The following is a 24313-nucleotide window of genomic DNA, read 5'->3' on the forward strand; positions in this document are numbered from 1 at the left end:
AGACACCCTGGTTTTTTTATTTTTCATTTTTTTTCTTCGGTATGACGGTGATGTTGACACTTCAATTTCTAGTGCGGTTATAATATAATATAATTAAAAGGTTGCCGCTCAACCATTTAAATCATAACCGCACTAGAAATCAAAGTGTCAACATCACCGTCACAACGAAGAAAAAAAAAACAAACAAACAAAAAAAACAGGGAGTCTGGAACACTGACGCTAACCATTACCTTGACGTGTTTCGACTTATGAGTACCTTACAAGTAACTTTTGACGAAGTGTGCCAACGTTCGCATATCGTGCGTACAACTTATTCCCATCGCATGCGGAGCATGTGTTATACGGCAAGTACGTCATAAAATGTTTAACACGTTTATAATTACAAGACGTACTCCACTTAATACGACGTATGATCGCGTACTTTAGCATTCTATTCACATATACCAAACTTACCCATACCGTATTCGACGTGCTCCAGCATTTTAGATGCATTTTTCAGAGGTCGGCATACGCTGGCAAGATCGCCAAGGTGTGACTGCGATGTTGACCTTCCATTTCTCCGGTGGTTATGATTTGAATCGTTGTGCGGCAGCCTTTTAATAGGCTACGTCACGTCATCGTCGGCGATACGTGCAGCGCGCTATGCATAAGTTAGACTATCGTTGGGCATAGGTTGTGAAGGCCAACAACAGGCTAAGCATTCGTTGGTATAAGTTATCTATAAGACAACGAAACGTTCTGTGTCCATTACTAATATGTTATGCATACGACCAACTCGTTATGAATACGTCCGAATCTTAACAAAAAACATCAAAAGTTCAACGTCAGCCAGCGTTTTACATACATTTTGATGTGTTGCCATTGCTGGCTAAAACGTCAAGGTGTGACTGGGACTTAATATCAGCTTCCTCACCCAAAAGGTGCCTGAGATGTTGCCCAAATGAGAAAAAAAGTAATTAATAAATCTAAGATAATGAAGTAATTAATGAATAAATGGATTCATCAAAAATAAAAAAGACAGTTTTTGCCAAAGCACATCTTCACTTTTGTGCCCAAATTACAGCTTCCTTGCTCAAAGGATGGCTGATATATCACCCAGAGAAACAAGAAAACAAATAAGTAGAGGAACATTCAAAGTCCACCACCCCCATGCCAAATAAATAAATAACAAATCCTCCAGTGTGCAATATTGCTGGGGTGCCTTTGGCGCCTGGCAATGCAACCATACAACACATGGAACAGAATTGGTGGGGGGGGGGGAGTGGTACACTTCTGAGGTGAATGTGGACAAATTATACTTACTTGCCCTGCAGCAAATCGAGACAGAATTGGGAGGGAACAGTGTAAATAATTTATTGATTAATTGATTAATTGCATGAATAAAATAAAGAAATAATGATCGTAAAATAATTGATTTCTCAATCAATTTCCAAATAGCATTCCTAAACCATCACTGTTTCATCTAAGTATGTCACTTTTTGAAAATTAAGCAATCGAAAATGAATAATTAATCGAATAATTGATTTATCAATAAATCAAAAATACCCTTTATAACCAAATTACTTGGTCACTGTCATGTCCAAATATCAGCTTCCTCGCTCAAAATATGGCAAAGATATTGCCAGAATGAGAAAGCAAATAAATATATAATTAATAAATCTCTAATAATTAAGTAATTACTAAATTAATTGATTAATCAAAAAATAAAAACATTGTTTTTGCTGAAGGACATCTTCAATTTTGTCCCCAAATTTTAGCTTCCCATCCCAAAGTTTGGGTGTGATATCACCCGGATAAACAAGGAATAAAACAAGAAATAAAAAAGAATAATTAATCGATGAATTGATTAATCAACAAATCAAAAATACCCTTTATAGCAAATCACTTGGACACTCTCATGTCCAAATATCAGATTCCTAATGCAGAGGGTGCTGAGATATTGTCCATGTGAGAAATGAAATAAATAAGGAATTATTAAATTGACAATAATGAAGTCATTAATCAATGAATTGAGAAATAAATAAAAAAATTAAAAAATTACTTTTTGGCCGATGGACATCTTCACGTTTGTCCCCAAATATTGGCTTCCCAAATCAAAAGATGGATGAGATATCACCCGGAAAAAAAACAAGAAAGAAAACAATTAGCGGTGCATTGAAAGTGCAATGCCCCCATGCCAAATAAATAAATAAAAATAAAAACCAGTCACCCACAGGGTGACCAGTATCTTGCCAAAATGTGAACATGAGTGACTTATTTATTTGATTAGATACTCAAAAAATAAGGGTTTCGTCGACCTTTATGCTTGACCTTTTTGTGACCTTGACCTTTGACCTTGACCTTTATATTTTCGAATGGTTAATGCTATCTCTCCAGGACCGTTGTACATGAAATATCAAGAGATTTTTATGAGAACTGAGGAAATAAAATTTTCATGAAAAATCCGTTTTTCGTCATGACGTCATCAAATGACGGCATAGCGTCAAACTTTTGACAGATCTGGAAAGCACTTATCAAGCGCTTTCATATGAGGTATTACTCGATATGGTATCTAAGATTTCAAAATTTGACCTTGGGGTCAAAAACTTTCGACTTCCAGCGCTAACCATGAAGGTCAAGGCCGATTACCACTAAAAATTAATCAGCTGAGCGCCAGACCATGAACTATATTCACATGAAGTTTGAAGACGATCCGATCAAAATTACTCAAAAAATAAGGGTTTCGTCGACTCCCCTGATTTGCGACAAAGTGACCCTGACCTTTGACCTTGACATTGAAAATTGTATGCGCTGAAAGGGACCTGTGTAGGACTCTGATATGCGAAGTTACAAACATTTCCAATGATAACTGTGCTCGGCAGAGTGGTCTATACGTGATTACAGACAAACAAAAAATAAAAAATAAAAAATAAAAAAATAAAAAACATACAAGCTGACTCATATATCTTGCAAAAACTTCGTTTTGGCAAGATAAAAATGTCGTTTTTGCCAAAGCAAATCTCCAAAGAGCTCGGAGCTCCATGTGAGCAAACAGCCTTCCATATCTAGTGCCCAACTGTGTCTGTGGACGTCCTCCTTCAGTTGATTTTCTTCTTATTAGGAGGTTGGTGGCAGGATTGGCACTATGGCCACTGTAAAACCAGACATTCCACAAAACATACTGAAAGCACAAATAAATCTGAAAACCACCTACTGAGCAACTGCCCTCTGAAAGACAACTCATTGGATGAAGAGATTGGGGCAAAGCCTTCGAGACTCCCACTCCGTGATGAAAGGAGGAAAACTATGGGGTAACCTGCCTCGGTCAGATTGCGGAAGTGTGTATCGGGGTGGTGCTGAGATGTCGTCTTGCAGTAGCACGCTCCTTGGGTTAACCTGAGGTGGTCCCTTTGGGTGGTTGCCTGGAATTTTCTCTCCCGAAGAAAGGATGATCACCTGTCACTGTTATCATCTGAGCTCAAGCATTTGGACATCAGTATTGCAGCATTCTCTATGGTTCAGAGACCACATTGCAGTAAGATCATGGCAGGTGGTTATGCCTACTATTGGTCTGGTCGCTGTGATGGTCACCATGCCCAAGGAGTTGCTGTAGCTGTGTCCAATAAGCTGACTCCAATGATAATTGAGGTAACACCAGTGAAAGGGAGTATTATGAGACGAAGGATTCATTACTCCTTGGGTGTCATTTCCCTGGTCTCTGTGGATGCTCCCACTTAGGAGAGTGATCTCATGGTGAACGACGCATTCTCTGCCATGCTTGAGTCCAGGTTGATCAGCGCCCAGGGCGAGATACTCTTCTTGTCTTGCGGGATTTCAATGTATCGACTGGAAATGACAGTGATGATAAATGAGACATGTGTTGGTTCCCATGTGTCTGGAACTGTGAACCAGAATAGCACCAAGTTCCTTGACTTTGCAAAAAGTCATGGACTTAGGGTGGCTGGTTCGTGGCTTAAGCACCCACAAGCTCATTGCTGGACTTAGTATTCCAACGCTGGTGATGTAGCAAATGAGATTGTCCATGTACTCATTGATGTTGCTGGAGGAATATCCATAACTGCAGGGACTATCGCAGTGCTCGGTTCCACAACACCAACCACATGCATGTTGTAGCAACTATGAAGTTAAATTTTTTGAATTTTTTTTCTAAAACGCTGGCACACGTTGAATACGTTATGGGTAAGTTTTGATTACATTGAGAGCACGCTGAAAAACACTGCCATACGTCGTTGTACGCTGGCTTTAAACGTTGTACTTTTTGGTTGTCCTCAAATTTTTTCATGCTTGAAATTTCACGACGTATGCCGGCGTATGACTCACACGTTCCGCTACGCTGGCCCAAGTTGTATGCACGGTCTGCGATCGTTGACAGACGTCAACACATGCTACTTGTAAGTTAATCATAAGTTGAGACACGCCGAGGTAATACTTAGCATACCCGAAACTTATTTCTAACCTATGATTAACGTGTTGTTGGCACGTTACGCGATCGTTGCCACACATCGACAGACGTTACTTTTAAGTTACTCATAGGCTGAAAGATGTCGGTATAATGGATCGTCCTTGCGTCAGCATCCACGGCCACGGCCAGGACACTTATTTGCAGCATTCTTCAAACTTTTCTTCGGCATGACGAGGATGTTCACACTTCGATGTCGAGCTTGGCTATGACTCCAATTGTCCATCGGCAGCGTCTATTTAAAATAGTCGAGTTTGAGCGTTTTAACACGTTCAGAAGAAACGCTTCAAATTTCAAAACCCCAGCGTCAAAAAACAAAGGCGAGTGACAGCAATTTAAATCGTTCATTGTAAACAATGAAAATAGCTGAGTGGTACCGTTTAAAAGTCGTTGAGTGTAAAAAAAAATACAATTGTTGAGCGCAAGCGTCTACTTTCAATCGTGGAGATGCAGCCATTTAAATCGTTGAGTGGCAGCCTATGAATAGCAAACCCTACGTCACCGGCAAAGATAAACTGCCGCACGATATGGATAAGTTAGGCTATCGTTGGGCATAGTTTGTGAACGCCGGCTACACGATAATTATTCGTTGTTATATCGTATCTATAAGTAATCAAAGCGCTCTATGCACATTATTAGTTCATTGTGCATTTGTCCAACCCGTTATGAATAGACCTAAGTCGTAAAAAACAAGCTATAGCTCATTGTTGAAAAAGCCCCATAAAAAATTAGCCGTGAAGAACTTCGAACAATGGTGAAAAGATGTCTCCTACCCGTGGACACGCGGACGCAAGGACGATCCATCATAACCCACACCCTCCCCCTCACACTCACCTACTACTGCCAACATGAACAAACTACTACTAATACTAACACTAATACTGATACTGATACTGTTACTGCTGACATGGACATCGACTCAAAAAACACTCAAAAACACTGTTGGGTTCTCCTTTTATGAGCAGCATTTTTATATACCAATTCCCAAAACCGCTGGGAACACGTCTTTATATGGCAGTGTAAGCTAGAAACACATTCATTTATTTTTTTTTGTCGACCGGAAGACGTCATTGGAATACGTCTACATACGTCAATGTCTGTTGGGACTACGTAAAGAATTGGTTCAAAGCACGTCAAACATAAGTTAGAAATAAGTTTCGCGTAAAAAAGACATGACCGCGACGTGTTTCGACTTATGAGTAGCTTATAAGTAGCCTTTGTGGACGTGTGTAAGCGTCCGCATATCGTGTGTAAAACTTATCCCCATCGCATGCGGAACGTGTGTCATACTCCGAGTACGTCGTAAAATTTTGAAAATGTTTAAAATTTCTTGACATACTCTACTTACGACGACGTATGATAGCGTACTTTAGCATTCTACTCACGTATACCAAACTTACTCATGCCGTATTTGACGTGCCCCAACGTTTTAGACACATTTTTCTTCGGTCGGCATACGCTAGCAAGATCGCTAAGGTGTGACCGCGATGTTGTCACTTCCATTTCTACGGCAGTTATGATTCGAATCGTTGTGAGTCAGCCTTTTAATAGGCTACGTCACGACATCGTCGGCGATGCGTGCAACGCGCTATGCCTAAGTTAGACTATCGTTGGGCATCGGTTGTGTCGGCCGACAACAGGTTCAGCATTCGTTGGTATAAGTTATCTATAACACAACGAAACGTTCTGTGTCCGCTACCAATGCGTTATACATAAGACCAAGTCGCTATGAATACGTCCGAATCTTTAAAAATAAAAAAAAGAAGTTCAACGTAAGCCAGCGTTTTACATACATTTTAATAAGTTGCAATCGCTGGCTAAAACGTCAAGGTGTGACCGGGCCTTTAGGTAGAGGTACAGCCAACCAACGAAAGTCCTAAACTCTGCTCTACTAATTTAGGAACAAAGAAGAAAGAGCAGAATCAGACTCAAACTAAGTTTCACTTGAAATCTGCAAGCTTCTTGAAACGTTGAGACATACACTCAGGAAAGTACCATTTTTAGAGCTGAATCACAAACAGTTTCCCATCATGTGCCAAAACATTGGAATGGAAACCCTCATTCATTTAAGTGTGAAAACAAACAGACAATTCATTCACTTTTTAATGACACGGACATCACATTCACCCACCATGACTCAAGCTACCTACAATTCATTCCATTATCCATGTGCCCCTCTAACTCTAAATGCTCCGAGTTACCAATCGAATTGCAGTATAAACTCTTTACCGTTTGTGCTGCAACTACCTTGCCAAGGAAGACAATTTCATGCATAAACTACTCTGAAAGACCATTGTCTTACTTCCCTCTTAACTCTTCTCTTCATTATACTCAGGCTATGGACCCAGGTCCTATCACTGTCTATTCTGCTGAAAAACTTATCGGCACTTATTACATCCACCACCTTCGGTGAAAAAGGAGATGTTTTCACTCCTCTGTCTGTCTGTCTGTATGCAGGATGTCTCAAAAAGTTGAGGACGTATTGGGACGAATCTTGGTGGAGGGGTTGGGTGTGTGACAAGGACGAACTGATTAGGTTTTGGTGAAGATCCGGATCCAGATCCGACTACTAGAATATTTTGAAGTGATTCTTCACCATTGAGAGATAGGGCCAGAAATTATGGAGAGCATAATATTTAAAAAAATGTATTGGCCCTGATATGTTCTCATGGATCAGACATTATGTGGCAGAGGTATCTGCTCTACCGAGTATCCTTCCTGTTTTGTCTGAATCCTTCATTATCTTAACCTTCAGATATATTAATAATATACAATCTTCAGTTATGATGTACAATTGACCCACCTGTTATGGATGACAAATGTTCCATCCCATGTTCAAATCATAACATCCATTCGGTTGAACCCTTTGCAGGGGAATAAATTATACATCAAAATGGGTAGTGTTAACACTGTTTAGGAATGTAACAAGGCCTCACCTATAATATTGTGTGTAGTTTTGGTCACAACATCTGAGGAAGGACAAAGCTGCTATTGAGAGGGTGCAGCATCGGGCTAACAGATTGATTCCAGGGTGAGCTGGACGAAGCTACGAAAAGCGGATTAAGGTTCCAGAAACATTAAAATGAAGTGGTTACGAAGGGATCTTATTGAGACATTTAATCTATGAAGTACCTGTGGTGTGGAGAAGAGCCCCATCAGGCGTGCAATTGCCACTGCATGTGAAGATCCAGATGCAGTTACAACAGCTTGGTAGAAACACGGTTCCTCATCCTCTGATATTGCCTCAATATAATTTAGTGACTTTTCAATTGATTTCAGCATTCGGAAACAATTGTCATGAATGACATAACCAAGTGTGAGGTTAGATAATATGTTTTTCTTATTTATCTCATTTATGGCAAAAATCATGGCCATGACATATTGTAATCCTCCTTGAGCAAACCTAAAAGACAAGCCAAGTATAATGATATACTTATCAGTGCACTCATACTCTTTGGGCTGACAGGATGGCTGAGAGGTATACACACTCACCTCTAAACTGTCTGGACTGGGTTTGAACACTGACCCACCTATTCACTCTCTTCCCATTGCTTCACAGATAGAGTGATGAATCAATGTCTGTGCCATCCCTCAGATGGATGTTAAAAAGCTGTCGCATCTGTCAGCATTTGCTGTTGGATGATAAAGTTTTCCTTCATGAAGTCCAAACGAGCTGTGGAGGGCATCGTGGCCAAATTACAAATTCCTGTCGTTACCAGTCGAGGGCATTGCATCATTGTTACAGGTGTGCCCTCAGTCAATGATGCTCACCCACAACCTTTTGGTGCATTTGAACAAAGAAGAAGTGTCCTCTTAAAGCTAATCCAGGTTTAAACACGATTTTTGTTTCATCATCATCTGCAGTGATCCATCCAGCTCTACATGTTTATTTTTGCAGGAATGGTATAAATGTTTTACATCAAACCAGAAAGAAAAGCTTTTATTGTGTATCACATTGCTATCATTCGGCAACACTGAGGCATGGAAGTTGAAAAGGTTTCACAAACACGAAACACATCAGAATGTGTGAAACATAATTTGGAATTTTTTTAAAAATCAACGTCAGGTAGAATGAGAAAGGAAAATCGTTTTCAAACTTAATACATTACTGTTACATACAGGTAGTAGATAAAAAAATGGAAACACCAATGTAAAGTCACTTAATAGTGCGTTAGGCCACCATGTGCGGCCAGTATGGCCTGTATGCGCCATGTCATGGAGTCCATAAGTGTCTGGAATTCTGTAGGATGAACGCAGCACCATTCTTCCACGAGAAATCTATCAACTCACACCTGTTTGATTGAGGTGGAAAACGCTGTCTCAGGAGTTTTCCAGAATATCCCATAAATGCTTGATTGGGTTCAGATCTGGTGAATGAGACGGCCATGACATGTGAATAACATCAGTGTCATGCTCAATAAACCACTGGGCAACCACACGTGCTCTGTGGATGGGGCACTGTCATTCTGGAAGACACCCATGCCAGCAGGAAAGAAATGCTGCAACATGGGGTTAAGATGATACTCAGCAACATGAAGTAGTGACTGGCATTGACTTTGCCTTCTCAGGGAATGACTGCACCCAAACGAACCAAGAAAATGTGGCCACAACATTACAGAATCACCATACTCTTCACTGTTAGAACCAAGCACTCAGAGTTGTGGAGTTCTTCAGGTTGGCACCACATGTGCACTCATCTGTTTGTTGTGAACATGGTGAAGGATGATTCATCTGACCACATCACATTTGTCCACTGCCTGTGCTCTTTGTATCACTGGCCTTGCAAACATGCATTGCCAGGTGTGATGAGTGGCTTGTGCAGTGTAAATAGACTATGGTATCCTGCTCTGTATTGTTCTTTGCAGACCATTTTTGATGAAACTGGCTGCTTGTTTAAATCGTTGAGTGGCAGCCTATGAATAGCAAACCCCACGTCACTGGCAAAGATAAACTGCCGCACGATATGGATGTTAGGCTATCATTGGGCATAGTTTGTGAACGCTGGCTTCACGATAATTATTCGTTGGTATACCGTATCTATAAGTAATCAAAGCGCTCTATGCACATTATTAGTTCATTGTGCATTTGTCCAACCCGTTATTAATAGACCTAAATCGTAAAAACAAGCTATAGCTCATTGTTGAAAAAGCCCCATAAAAAATTAGCCGCGAAGAACTTCGAACAATGGTGAAAAGATGTCTCCTACCCGTGGACACGCGGACGCAAGGACGATCCATCATAACCCACACCCTCCCCCTCACACTCACCTACTACTGCCAACATGAACAAACTACCACTAATACTAATACTAATACTGATACTGATACTGTTACTGCTGACATGGACATCGACTCAAAAAGGACTCGAAAACACTGTTGGGTTCCCCTTTTATGAGCAGCATTTTTATATACCAATTCCCAAAACCGCTGGGAACACGTCTTCATATGGCAGTTGTAAGCTAGAAACACGTTAAGTTTTTTTTTTTTTGTCGACCGGAAGACGTCATTGGAATACATCAACGTACGTCGATGTGTGTTGGTACTACGTAAAGAATTGGTTCAAAGCACGTCAAACTTAAGTTAGAAATAAGTTTCGCGTAAAAAAGACATTACCGCGACGTGTTTCGACTTATGAGTAGCTTATAAGTAGCCTTTGTGGACGTGTGTAAGCGTCCGCATATCGTGTGTACAACTTATCCCCATCGCATGCGGAACGTGTGTCATACGCCGAGTACGTCGTAAAATTTTGAACATGTTTAAAATTTATTGACGTACTCTACTTACTACGACGTATGATAGCGTACTTTAGCGTTCTACTCACATATACCAAACTTACTCATGCCGTATTTGACGTGCCCCAACGTTTTAGACACATTTTTCTTAGGTCGGCATACGCTGGCAAGATCGCCAAGTTGTGACCGCGATGTTGACACTTCCATTTCTACGGCAGTTATGATTTGAATCGTTGTGCGTCAGCCTTTTAATAGGCTACGTCACGACATCGTCGGCGATGCGTGCAACGCGCTATGCCTAAGTTAGACTATCGTTGGGCATCGGTTGTGTAGGCCGACAACAGGTTCAGCATTCGTTGGTATAAGTTATCTATAACACAACGAAACGTTCTGTGTCCGTTACCAATGCGTTATACATAAGACCAAGTCGCTATGAATACGTCCGAATCTTTAAAAAAAAACATCAAAAGTTCAACGTAAGCCAGCGTTTTACATGCATTTCAATACGTTGCCATCGCTGGCTAAAACGTCAAGATGTGACCGGGCCTTAAGCTGGCCTCAAAACCAGTCGCTGACTGGGCATCCTCCATCGTGCGAAGTCCTTCCTTGGCACACCTCACATCCTAATCACAAAGCTTTCATCCACAGCCTGATGGAGTGCTGCTTTCCCCGCTGGGCTGGTGCTCCTGCCCCACACCTTGCTCCGCTTCACGCTCCAGAAACCAAAGCTTTTAGGATCACTGGAATCTCCCGCGATGAAGCTGAGTCTTTGGCTCTCACTCTCTCACCGCAGGCAGGTCCCCTGGTCTTTATGTCTTCCAACATCTCCTCTCCAGCCTTGCCCCCGATACTTTGTCCATGCTCTGTCGTCTCCCACTCCCCATATTTCTGCATGGCGCTCAAGGTCTGCCAGCAACCCCATCTGCCAAAATGAAGAATTTCTACTCAAATTCACTCTTTCATTCCTTTTTTCCCCACCTCGAGAAAAAACTCCCACACTCTCGTCATCCCACTCTTCCCTCCATGTTTTCAAAACTGCTGTTCACTACCGTCTCATATCTTCGCCCATCCACAACCATGATCTTTTCTTCTACCCCCATTAATCCACCACAAACCCACCTCCTTCAAATTTCCAGCCTTCCTTCCTGAAAGTCCCTGTAGTGTCCATATTGTTTACTAAAAGTACCCCACTACAACACTCTCCCTTCCATAGATCTCTTAATGTCTCTCTGAGCTGCTATTTCATACTTCACTCTCCTGCCCTTCCTGTTTCCTGCTCCCTTTGTCTTATGTTCTGTGTGTTAACTCTTATCCGACAATGTATGCCAAAATGAAAAAACGTGAAAAGTAGGAAACTTACAAAGATGGAAAATGATATTTGCAAACGTGAGGAAAGCAGCGAGTCATTGTCTAAGGCAACTCACAAAAATGGAAGCAAATCATTCAGATTCAGTTAACATACAGATGAGAGCAGGATGAGTTTGAAACATTCCTGAATTTGTCAAGTAAAACATTACTAAAAATGAAGTCTTTGCACCTGGAAATTACATTAATCAAAGTGTTAAAACAGAAAAACAATGAAAAGTTGTCACGAGCATAAACTGAGCAAAAAAAAAATCACAAAAATAACTGGAGAAAGATCCTGCCTCTGTATTACCGAGAGAAGAAGAAAAGACAATTGTGGATCAAACGGAAACCAAATGAATTGCATCATGACCACCAAATAAAACTGTCAGGGAACTGAGCTGAACACAAAGCAACAAGAACAAACTGATTGGAGAACAAGAATCAAACTGGAAATATAATCACAGAAAATATAAAAGAATGGTCATGTGGGTAATCTTCATCCAAAACAGATCGTGAAGTCAAGTCGACTGTAAAAGTTGCAAAAACCTTTTGATTCTGAAAGTTATAATCAAATACCGTTCAGGCCTCCACCTTGGCCGGATATCTTGTGTCGTATTTTCGTTAAGAATGCAACAATGTTCCATGATTGTTATATTCTCATATAAGTGGATTTTTTGTAAAACTAGCCAGAATGCTTGAAACAAACAAAAGGAAGAACTTACTGTGAGCACTGAGCGACTCCTGGAGGTTCTCTGAAGGAATGTTCAGGTGATGCCATCGTTCCATAAATTGGAAAAAGTCCACCAAGCATGATATCTCCATGTTGTGCGATTCCATATCGTTCAACACGAGTTCGAGGCATGCACGTCCTTCCCCTCACAGATGGTAAGAACAGAAATAGCACAAATGTTAAGCTGTGCACAACATATATCATGTGTGCAAGTATATACATCCTGGGTAAATGAACACAGCTGCTCTTTTCTAGAGAGCAAAGCTGACAACTATTTATGAAGCAAGTGAGGGAAACACTCACTCAAATGTAATCCACTGCTTTGATTTCCATATCATTTTAAAAGTAATTTAATTCCTAATTCAATATTCAAGCAAAGGTTTCATTAAAATTGTAAATTATAAACTAAAATACCAGATCCAAGAAGTAACAAATGATAAACTAAATTTACATTTCCCTGTTTGTAAATTTCCATCAATTATGTTGAATACTATTACACTTTTGGCTTGTTTAACTATCATTAACTGCTATTTAGTTTTTAATGGTGCACTGATATGAAAATAAATATTATTCTCAGTGGAATTGTAGACATTCAGGGATGAATTGATGTGTTCAATTATTTGCCTCATGTGCTTCTTCTTTTCTTCTTCTTCTTCTTGCCTTGTTAATTGGTGAGGTCCATTTGTACCACTCTTCTGCCCTATATCTGTCGATCTATCTATCTATCTATCTATCCATCTATCTCTCTCCACTCTCTCCTCTCTCTCTGTCTTCTCTGTGCACACCTCATCAACTCATCAATGCCTGGTGCTCTTCCCTTCATCCTCTTCAATGCCATCTGCACTTTCTCTGCTGTGATTTCCACCAACCCCACTTTCCTCTCTACATAACACAGTAGCTCCAGTTTGCCATTGCTTCCATCCTGGTTCAACAGCCTTTGAAATATCCTTCCAACACATTCAATACTGACCCACCAAATAATCATCTGACACCTGCTCTTAACCTCCCTCATATACTCCATCCAGACCGCAAACAACACAGGCTTGTGCTCGATGGTAACATGCTCTCCCACCATTGCTTTTTAATCCTAAGCCCTCCACAACTGTCACTTCCTTATCATCACCAAATACAGTTCTGTTGTATGATGTCCACTCCTTCAGGTAATCTTGTGGCTTTCCCGCTTTTGACAGAATGAACCAGCTATGGCCATCCCATTCCTCACCACCAGCTCTTAACTCTCTTTTCCTCATTCCCCAACTAAATTTACCAAGACAGTCATCTTCCCCCAGTTCCGCTACTTCCACATGCACAATAAACTCCCCTGCAATGCACAGCATCACATCCAGCTCAACCATTCCCATCATCCTCTCCAGTGCATCCCTGAATTCCTGATTCTCCGCACCAGTCCTTCCCGTCTGTGGCGTATTTACCAACATAACACAAATCATTTACCTCTGTACTGCTGTGGTGGAAAATTTGAAACCTTACTCAAGTAACTCCAGTCACTATACAGGTTCGATCATTGATTTAATACATGACAATGGAGAAAGACAATCAATGCAACATGATTGCTTTCTGGCATGATGTTCCAAACAGAGTTTCTTCTATTGGGACCAGAAATGGAAGGATGATCCATTCACATGTAAGCAAATTGACCAATTACATTTTGATAAGAGACAAACACAACATTGTCAAGGCCATGGTCATGACTCTATTTAAAATGCAAATTTCATTGGTATGTCCTTAAGCACTTTCTACCTTTATCAGGTATTTGCATTGCATCCCTGTCCTCCCCTTTCACAACTATTGCATAATGTGCAATTCATTTCAACATAACAATGCCCTTTGTTCATGTGTTTCCTAAAGCCTGCCAAGACAAATTCCGCCACTTCACAGCAGGGCATCCCCCCCACCCCCACCCCACTTCAACACAATCTCTCCATTTCAGATGCAAATACACCTTTGTAAATCCTCAAAACGGCACCAAAACTATATGTTCTCTCCAAGTAGGATCCAACAATCCTCGTTCCAGACACCAAGCCTCATGTAGATTTACAAATTCATTATAATCCTTCCACACTTGTAAGGACAACACAACTGCATATATGTCTGACACACATGTACCCAAATGCACTGAAACATTGTACACAAACTATTTCAGACACTTTCAGAACATTGACCAAATATAAACACCTCACATTAAATCACTTTGGTAACTATGGGTGATAATTTCTTTTCTATACTATCTCAGTGGAATCTCTGTTTTTCGGATCACTCTGCCGACAACTTCACATCTTTTGTAGTGTTTGACCCAAAGTTCTCATTCGTATGCTTAGTTCATGACCCTGCTAGCCTCGGCCACATCGTCGTCCGCACCTATTCGATGTTGGTTCCCCAGAACCGAACTTCAAAATCACTCCAACCACTCTTCAGCACTCCTCTTATTTAAAGCAACTTATTCAAAACCCTTGGGCCTGGCTCTCACTACCTTGGTACAAAATACCCTCGTTACTCACGCTTGTGGCAATACCTGCACCTTTCCACCAGCCCATGACTTGGCGACCTAATCCCGAAAGCACTGCCTCTTTAATGGCGTTTTTGACTAGGCAGTTCAACAACTCTCTGTGCAATTCCTCTGCCCTCCAGCATGTGACAGGCCACTTTTATCAAAAGACAATAAGATGTTACCCGACGAAAGGAATAAAAAATCACTTTGCCCCTTAAGGGTTGAAGCCAGACCTTTTACCCAACAAAAACCCGAAAAGTCTTTTACTTCATTCAATAAACAGCTCTGCATATATTCTTACCATTTTTATTTTGGTTTGGGACTGTGCAGCTCCCACAGAGAGGGAGGGCAGTCTGCCCAGCGGGAATAGGTCACCCTCCAGCACAGGTCTCTCACCTTCAGCTCTACCGGTGTTCACTGACCACCGGATAGTGGCCCCCTCCTCTCCCTGGATGGAGGCTGTCGATCCCATCCACCTCGCCAATTCTGTCATGGCAGTTTTGGCCACCTAAAGACAGAAAAACTTTTAGTTCAGTTTATCTGGTTTATTCAGTAGTAAATAAAATACAAACACATGCACGAGGAAGAGCAGGGAGCGATATCACAGGCAAAACTTAATTTTACATCTGGCGTAGCGCATATATATATATATATATATATATATATATATATATATATATATATATATATATATATATATATATATATATATATATTTGTATATTTCATCTCACCAAGACGTGTTTAACACTTCAAAGAAAATTAATTGAACAAAGAGGGGTCTTTGGAAAACCAAGAACTGGAACTTTGTAAGGTATCTAATCACAAACAGGATGAAAAACGGCCGATTTATCAGAGCAGGCTCCAGATTGCCTGGGTGAGGTGAGGGAAGAATGTGTGATCTCTTCTGGCAAAAGATAAAAAATGGACATCTGGCAAAAGATAAAGTTTTACAAGGTCTTTTATTAACACTGAGGAATATACTCTGCCTCCTTTCCAGCTTTCCCAGCATATACTTATTTAATTATTTCCCAAAACAGTAACGAAATCTAATTGGCATTTTACCTCATTATAAATTCAATTAACAATTCAGTTTCCTTCAGGGGTCTCTTCAGGATCATCACTGAACCCCAGACAGCTTCCAACTAGAGTTTGTTTGTCGTAATGCTCACAGTGATGGTTTATAATATCTCAGTGAGGTTCTTCATCGTCATTCCCAGAGCTCCAACTATCACTTTTACAATTTTGGCATTCTTCAGCTTCCAGGATCTTTTCAGTTCATTCTTGTGGTCTTGGTATTTGGTCATTTTTTTCGTTTCTGCATGGTTTACTCCAAAATCACTGGTGTTAACACCTCAATTAGCAATCCATTCTTCTTTTGTTTTTGTACATAAGTACAATATCTGGTTGCATTGCTTTGTTTTCGATGTTGACGCACTCTGGGATCATTATGTCGTACGTGAGTGGTACTTCCATGTTTCCAGTGATTGCTTTTGGTTCATGTTCACACAAATTTTCTTCAACTTGTATTTCAAAGATGGCAGATGTGCCATTATAGTACTTTACAAACTCTGTTGTGTCGTTTTGTGTACAACTGTTTTTACATGAGGGTTTTTTTTGTGTTCAGGCATTAAGCATCACATATCATTCTCTTTGCTCTGCCACCTCCACCCCTCACCTTTCTTTCTCTTTTCTCTTCTCTCTCTCTCTCTCTCTCTCTCTCTCTCTCTCTCTCTCTCTCTCTCTCTCTCTCTCTCTCTCTCTCTCTCTCTCTCTCTCTCTCTCTCTCTCTCTCTCTCTCTCTCTCTCCTTACACCCCTCACTCCCACAGTGTATAGCAATGTTTTGTGGGGCATTGCTCTCACCACCTCCCCACCCCCTTCCTCACTCTTCCCTCTGTCCTCTCCCATCCCTTCCCTCCTTCCTCCCCATCCCTCTCTTCCCTCGCTCCTCTCGCCTCCCTTCCCTTCCCTCCATACTCCCCTTCCCCTCCCTTCCCTCCATCCTCTCACCCTCCCCTTTATTCCCTCTGCCGTCTCTGCCTTTCCTCCCCTCCCACCTCTCCCTACCTTCCCCTCCCTTCTCTCTCTCCTCCTTCCCTCTTCTCTCCCCCCTCTCTCCTCCCCTACCTTCCCCTCGCTCCTACCTTCCCCTCCCTCCTCTCTCTCTTCCCCCTCTTCTCTCCCCCTCCCTCCTCCCCCTACCTTCCCCTCGCTCCTACCTTCCCTTCCCTCCTCTCTCTCTCCTCCTTCCCTCTTCTCTCCCCCCCACCTCCCCCCCACCTCCCTCCTCTCTCCCCAACCTAGCTCTCCCCTCTCTTCCTGTCTCTCCCTCCCCTCCCTCCTCTCCCTTCCTTTATATCCCCATCAGCAAAAAAACGGGTTGTATTTACTAGTTTACAGAAATGAGGGATTCTCCAATCGCAAAAAGTATTGCATAATTTAATTTTGCAAACCCAAAAAACGATATTGGGACACACAAGTCATCGTTCCATTACTACCAAGTTGGGAAATATATGACATCTCCTGGAGCAGTGGGTTTGCATGCGGCCTTCTTGAATTTATGCCCATAAGGAATGTTCCAATCCATTCCTCGTACCGATAAATGTACATTTAGACACCAAATTAATCCTTCCTTGTCCATTAGTTCAGAAGTTGCAAGGAATTCCCTTTACCAGGTAATCAGTATAATTACATTGAATGCCTAATTAAGGTACTTTAATTAAATGCCTAATATAGGCACCAAAATGTCATTTCCAAATTGGACAGTGTCCACTTCCATATTCTCCATGCACTCAAGTACTTGAATCAGAGAAATCAAAATTATCAGCAAAATCGAGCCAGATGGCCTATTTCTTCCCTCCCAAACCTCACTAAAACCTTTGTGATTCTCAACACTGATGGGAAGAACTTATCTGGGACTTGTCGATGCACAGGAAGAGTTTAAATTGATGACAATTTCCATTAATCACACTTGGTCAGAGGGAAGGCATATGGAAGTTGTGTGGGCTGAGTGTCATCATAAATATATAGTTTTTGTTTGCTCTTGGGACCACGAAAGAATTTATACCAGATTTTGTGACCCAAAAGACCTGGGGAATCCAAACGACACAAGGACACAAAGACCCACAGAACCCAAAAGACTGGGACTCGTGGAAATTCTTCATATTGTGACTTCAGGCCCCAAACAAAAAACAATAAACTTCAACCTTTCAGCTTTCTATCCAGCCATATATCTTTTTTAAAAATATATGTTATGACCATCCTCTTTGCAGATGAAAAGTTGTATTTTTTGGGACACCCTGTATATATATATATATATATATATATATATATATATATATATATATATATATATATATATATATATATATATATATATATATATATATATATATATATGTTTTTGTGTCTCGTGCCTGTGTCCATTAATTATAGTAATTATTTTGTCATCTCTGTCTACCTGCAATTCCCTGTAAAACCCTTTTCCTCACATCACTTGTTTCAGCATTATTGAAAATTCCTGGGGTGCAAATTTGGATTTAAAAAATCTTGATAACCAGCGTGGGATTAGCTCATGCATGGAATTAGATCATTTGTCTCTGCTTGGCCGAACGCTCGCCTGCCAATCGGTGCAAAGTCAGCCATCCTCGAAACACATCGCTTTGGCATGGTGGGTTACATTAGCAAGTACTGTGGGCTGCACAAACCTGCATTGAAACAGAAACAAAAGTCACGACAAGCAATTAAAAAACGGAATAGTTAATTTTGTTTCCAGGCAGTTCAGAAATGATCATGACACATACGAAAGAGTGACACAGAGAGGGAAGAAAAGATTTGATGCCATAAACACATTGCTATGAGGCATCAAATATGCACTTTATCACTGCACTGTATATAACCCGAGTAAAACAATAAATATAAGAAGCAACCTTGGCATTCTCATTGACTTTCTGCATTACCACTGAGAATTGTAGGAATGTATTCATAAATAGATACAGCAATGAATATCTATATAACAGTTAATGACAGATAGAAATGAAAAAAAGAAACTCATGTTATCATTCATTTGATTAGCAAATCGGTAAAAATGTAAATTTTCTGACTTTTGAGATCTGGCATTTCAGCTGAACATTTGCAATGCAATAATTGATTCTAAAACCTTCCTAGATTAAATAACTTGAAGTTTTAATTTCTATTTTAAAGTCCCTCAAAAAGAAAATGTGTGAAAGTGAGCAGTACTTTACAAGAGAGTATTTCACTGAATTTGTTCTTTAAAGATGGAACACTGTTTTTTTAGAAGGAGCAGTCTGCCCATGGCAACGAGGATATATGGTTTTAATTGTATGGTATACTGCAAAGAAATTGGGGTGTGGGGTTGAGCACATAAGAACCACCACAATTACCTCCTCATTTCCTCCAGATTGAAAACACCAAATCAGCAGAAATCATGGGGAAGCTAACCATATGATTAGGTCTATTCAGTCATAATAAGAAAAAATAGATGCACAAATAGACACAATCATGGACACAAACAGACCTTAAACAAGAAAAAAAGTTTTGACAAGTCAATCAAAATGAAATTGTTGAGTAAAATTTACAGAGATTGAAGATATCATCAAAGATTTTTCTAGAAAGCCACAACAACAGTTTGTAAAGGATTCATGCTCCAAACACAGTGACAGATGGAATTACACACACAATATATCACAGTGCAGTGACAGTACACCTGGTATTATAACAATAAGAGGCACTGTGGACTTGCTTTGACTCACGGTGCAGTGGAGAAAATTGGCGGTTCATTCTGCTGGTGATCTTTTTGCTTGTAAACTTGCTTCGGTCTGCGGTATGGTGGAGTGGATCAGTGGTTCATGCTGATGGTGGTCTTTGTGCATGTGGACTTGCTTCGGCCTGCAATGCGGGGGAGTGGATCGGTGGTTTGTGCTGCTGGTGTTCATTGTCCTTGTGGACTTGCTTTGGCTCATAGTGCGGTTGAGTGGATCGACAGTTGGTGCTGCTGGTGCTCTTTGTGCCTTTGGACTAGGTGAGCGTAATGAGAGTCTAAGTGAGTCACATTTGAACTGTGATTTTTGTGTTTTGTGAGATAATTCATTGACTTTTGTGAAAAACATTTACTTGGTGTAAGCCAAAATAATCACAAAGTTAATGTATTAAGGGCAGTGGGGAGAGTGGGACAAAAGGAAGGGGAGGGGTGGGGGAGGAAGAGGAGATGGAGTGAGTGAGATGGGGGAGGAAGAGGAGAGGGAGTGAGTGTGGTAGGGGTAGGGATGAGTGCGTGAGGATTGGGGTTAGGAGTCAAGTCTGGAGGGAGATCCAAAGGATGGGTGGGGGGGAGCAAATAGAGAAAGAGTGTTGTGTGTGTGTGTACGTGCATGCACAAGATGATGATAACGGGCTTGGATAGTGGGTCCAGCAAGTCAGCCCGGGCAGTGCGGATGGTTAATGACCAGTGCATCCCAAACTGATCAAAATGGTACTCACTCTGCCAAGTGAGCAGCAGTTCAGAAGCAAAGTTGGGCTAGATAATTTGAATCTGGGATGAATGGAGGGTAGAGGAGTTGAAATGGTGAAGATTATGCAAAGGAGGAGGTTGGAAGCGTTGTTTGTGCAAAAGACCAAATGGAAAGGAGACAGGGAGAGGAGGTTGGTAAGATGATACAAGGGGTTGCACGCAGGTGGGGATAGAAGGAGTAATTGCATGGGAATAATAATATTGGAAGAGATCAGCAAGCAGGTGGTCAGAGTGGAAAGATGGGAGGGATGGATAGGTATGGCATGGGTGGTGGTGTGTCAGTAAAATAGTTAATCCCATCCTGTGAAATGTGCTTCACCAACAATTCATGGACATATACGGTGATAGAAGGCTCTGTGGATCGCAAGACTATCACAAAGCATTGTTGTTTCTGTATTGATCATGCTGAAATATTTTTTTCACATTGGGATGTGTTCTGTGTCCACAAATTATGTGCTCATTTCTCTTCAGATGCTTTCAAATGCTTTTAAACAATATAGAGGCATGAAATCTGTGTCAAAGCATTGGTTAAAGTCATGTTTTCACCATATAAGGAATGGCTTGCCAAAAAGCATCATCGGAAAAGACACTCATACAGTGTTGCGATAAACATTTAAAATGCCTGCAACATAAAACATGCTTATGAGGTGTCTGAGAATGAGATCAGAACTCATTACGTTTGCAGAGTGGACTGTCCACAGTTTGTGAGTTTCTTTGCTTTACTCGTTGCAATGTTTGCCTTCCAGGCCACGAGTGAATGGAATTTAATCTCTGTTCAAATATACTGTGGTCTTGTTCGTTACATACAAATGTAACATATCTTTTCAAAACTTAGGATAATTGAAAAATATATTGTTTGCCTTTCTCAATGTTGAGAAAGTGCTCTTTTGAATACACTAGCAAATGCTCAACACCAGCACTGCACCACTCAAAGTGAACATTTCAAACCACATGACTTTCAAACCATAAGGCAATAATAATAATGAATGTATAATGGGCCTGGTGAAATATCTGATTATTCTTCCATGCTTAGTTAAATTAATGTGTACGCCTCCCTTATGTTTGCTGCTCTGATTCTTTAAAACATACTTGATAATGGATCATCGCATACTGATGGCTGTTTTAAATGAATAGATATAGTATGTTAGTTAACTGTGCAACATTGTAATATTATATTTATTACACTTGGTTGGTAAGTTAAGTTAAGGTAAATAAAGCTGCATTTGTTCAGGCACTAGTGAGTTGAGTACCAGTGAGACACCAGAATTCCTAATTCTAATTCATGAACAACAAATTTGCTTTATAACGGAAAGGAGAGTGGGAGCAGCATTTTCTGTCCTACTCAGGAGAAATTCATTGCAGACAAAATTGTAAAATTGATGAAATAATGAAATGTACTTTTTCTGGTAAAATTATGGAAGCTAAAATAATTGTTATGTTTTTATCTATTGAACGCAAAGTGCACATGGGATCGAGATAAAAACGACAATTATTTGAGCATAATAGTGCTATTTGGGTGTTGATGTGAATAGAGTCGGGTGTCAGCGATGGCTTGTGTTTGGTGAGTACCTCGTCTGCTGGTTGGCACCGGAGTAGAAAGATTAAAAAAATTGATGGTATGTGTTATGGATTCGGAATGTGGCACAAAGCGAGCCAAACATGTAGATGTGGCAGAGGGTGCCGCATGTTAGAGCATGCAGGCGCATGTCACTCATTGTGTGAATGGCTGCAGGCAGATACACGGAAGTGAGCATATGTGTGTGAGCAAATATCCACAGGGGAGGATGACATGCAAAAACCATGGCAAATGGTGACAACACTGGAGCTTATACCTCAATGCAAGGATTACACAAGGTGGTTTGCCAATATGTTTGCAGTGGTAATCATGAAAGGATAAAATGGTATTTGTTGATCCCTGCTGTCGACTTTAAAATAATTAAAGGTTAATACTGATGGAAAAAAAGAAGCATGAGGTGATTAAAATCTCCAGGTTACATCTACATATTACTCGGCATGGCAGAAGTGAAACAGACAAAATGATCAAATTTTGGTGATGGTCCGAATCCAGATCTGTCCTATCAGTGGATTTATATTCCATATCATTTGTGCATATAATTTGGAAATATCACTGTTAGCAACTTGATAATCTCCAACTACCTTCTGCTACCTTCAAAAAAAAGGCTTAATATCCAAGGAAAACAGGTTTATGGACTCAGACGTGCTGTGAAATGGCATGGCAGGGCTATCAGCAAAGAATGTGGGGTCATCTATGGAAATTAGTTGCAGTTCAGTGAGTTGTTGGATGGCGTTGTAAATTGCAGCTCCTAAAAACTGCAATGGATTTGTGAGATAACATTTTAGCGATTTTGCGATCCAAATTCACATTTAAATGATGTCGCTTGACTTTGGATCTTACATGTGGAATGCAATTTGGAGTTGTATTAATGATGCATATGGACAGGTGGCAAAATGTCAGTGGATTCAATTCATCCCCGGAACAGATTGTTTCATCTCAGTCTGCGGAATATAAATCCAACAACATGATTACACTGTGTTGGATATACAGGGTGAGATAAAATGGTCAATGGGAGGGGGTATGAGGTACTTTAACTATTTTTCACATGTTTGGCTTTCTGGCCAATATGGTGCCCGGCAATGATGGTTGGCATTTGGGTGGAGAAAGGTTGTACGATGTATGAACTCCATGTGAAATTATGAGAAGGAATTAGAATCACTTGTGGTTGTCAGAAAAGGAGGAATTCCAGCCATGTGTATGAAATCTTTATGAACCACGACTCAAGGTATCTGGTCACCATGTTTACCACGACATATTTGATTGAGGAATGAGTTAACGTGAATGAGCTTATAACAATTTGAATCACTCACGAGGAGGAAAAGTATTTTTATTTGTGTGATGGCTGTGGGCTGCAGACATAACACATGTGCAACTGAGCCGGGCATGGAGACTGCACGGATGTTCGAGGAGAGGGGTCTCCCGGTGTTGAGAAGCACTTTTGATGAGCCAAGTTGGCATCCGGGCCATGCCGAGAGTGCCGCGTAGTTTGTGAGGTTATTCATCCTTGCCCACGGATTTGTGTGCATGGTATGGGGAAACATGGAATTTGATTGGAAGTGAGAGCTACACAACAACAATGTGACATGATGTACCAACCCATGAATATAACGCCGCACATTACATTAATTGTCGCCAAAGGACACAGAGCTAATAAAATTGGGCCGATGATCAAGCAATTTAAGGGATTGCCAAGAAAGTATTTACGTCAGATGCGGGGCCGAAATTTGTCTAGCAAAGAAGGGAATGAAGCGGACATGTGGGAACAGCCTCTTGTGGAATCTGTGGCTGTTTTTGAGTGGATAAATTAGCTGCCATTTGAGAAATGTTATCGATGGTCGATCAAGAGGAATTGTTGGCACAGGTGCTCAAGGAATTGTGGACTACACACCCAAATGAATTATGGAGAATAAAAGATGCGGAGCCAGTGAATATTATGGTGGATAAAACCAAGTCTCCACCCCATATCAAACAGTTCCCCATACGTGAGGAGGCCAGAAAAGGAATCGCCCGGTAATTGAAGCACTACTCGAGCCCTACTCCACAAGGATTTGAACGATAGAGTGCTTACTGAAGGGCCAACCTTGGTCCAGTATGTAGATGATTTGCTGATTTGCTCAACATCAGAGGATAATTGCAAAGAGGACACATTAACCTTTTAAAGGGTGCTGGCTGCCAAAGGCCATAAAGTGCCTAAGGCCAAATTACAACTGTGCAAAACCCAGCTAACATACCTAGGGCATGTATTGAGTGTAACCTCGAGGATAATGTCAAATGACAGAGTGCAGGCAATTTTTAACATTCGGAAAGCCAAAATAAAGAAAGAAATGAGATGTTTCTTGGGGACGCTGGATATTGTAGACAATGGGTACCTGTTTATGCAGCGCTGGTTGGACCACTGTAAGGCATGATGCTGGACAAAGCAGCGGAACCCA

The sequence above is a fragment of the Eptatretus burgeri genome, chromosome 1, assembly GCF_056783735.1.
Source record: "Eptatretus burgeri isolate ZD-2024b chromosome 1, Ebu_testis_v1, whole genome shotgun sequence".
NCBI classification, from domain to species: domain Eukaryota; kingdom Metazoa; phylum Chordata; class Myxini; order Myxiniformes; family Myxinidae; genus Eptatretus; species Eptatretus burgeri.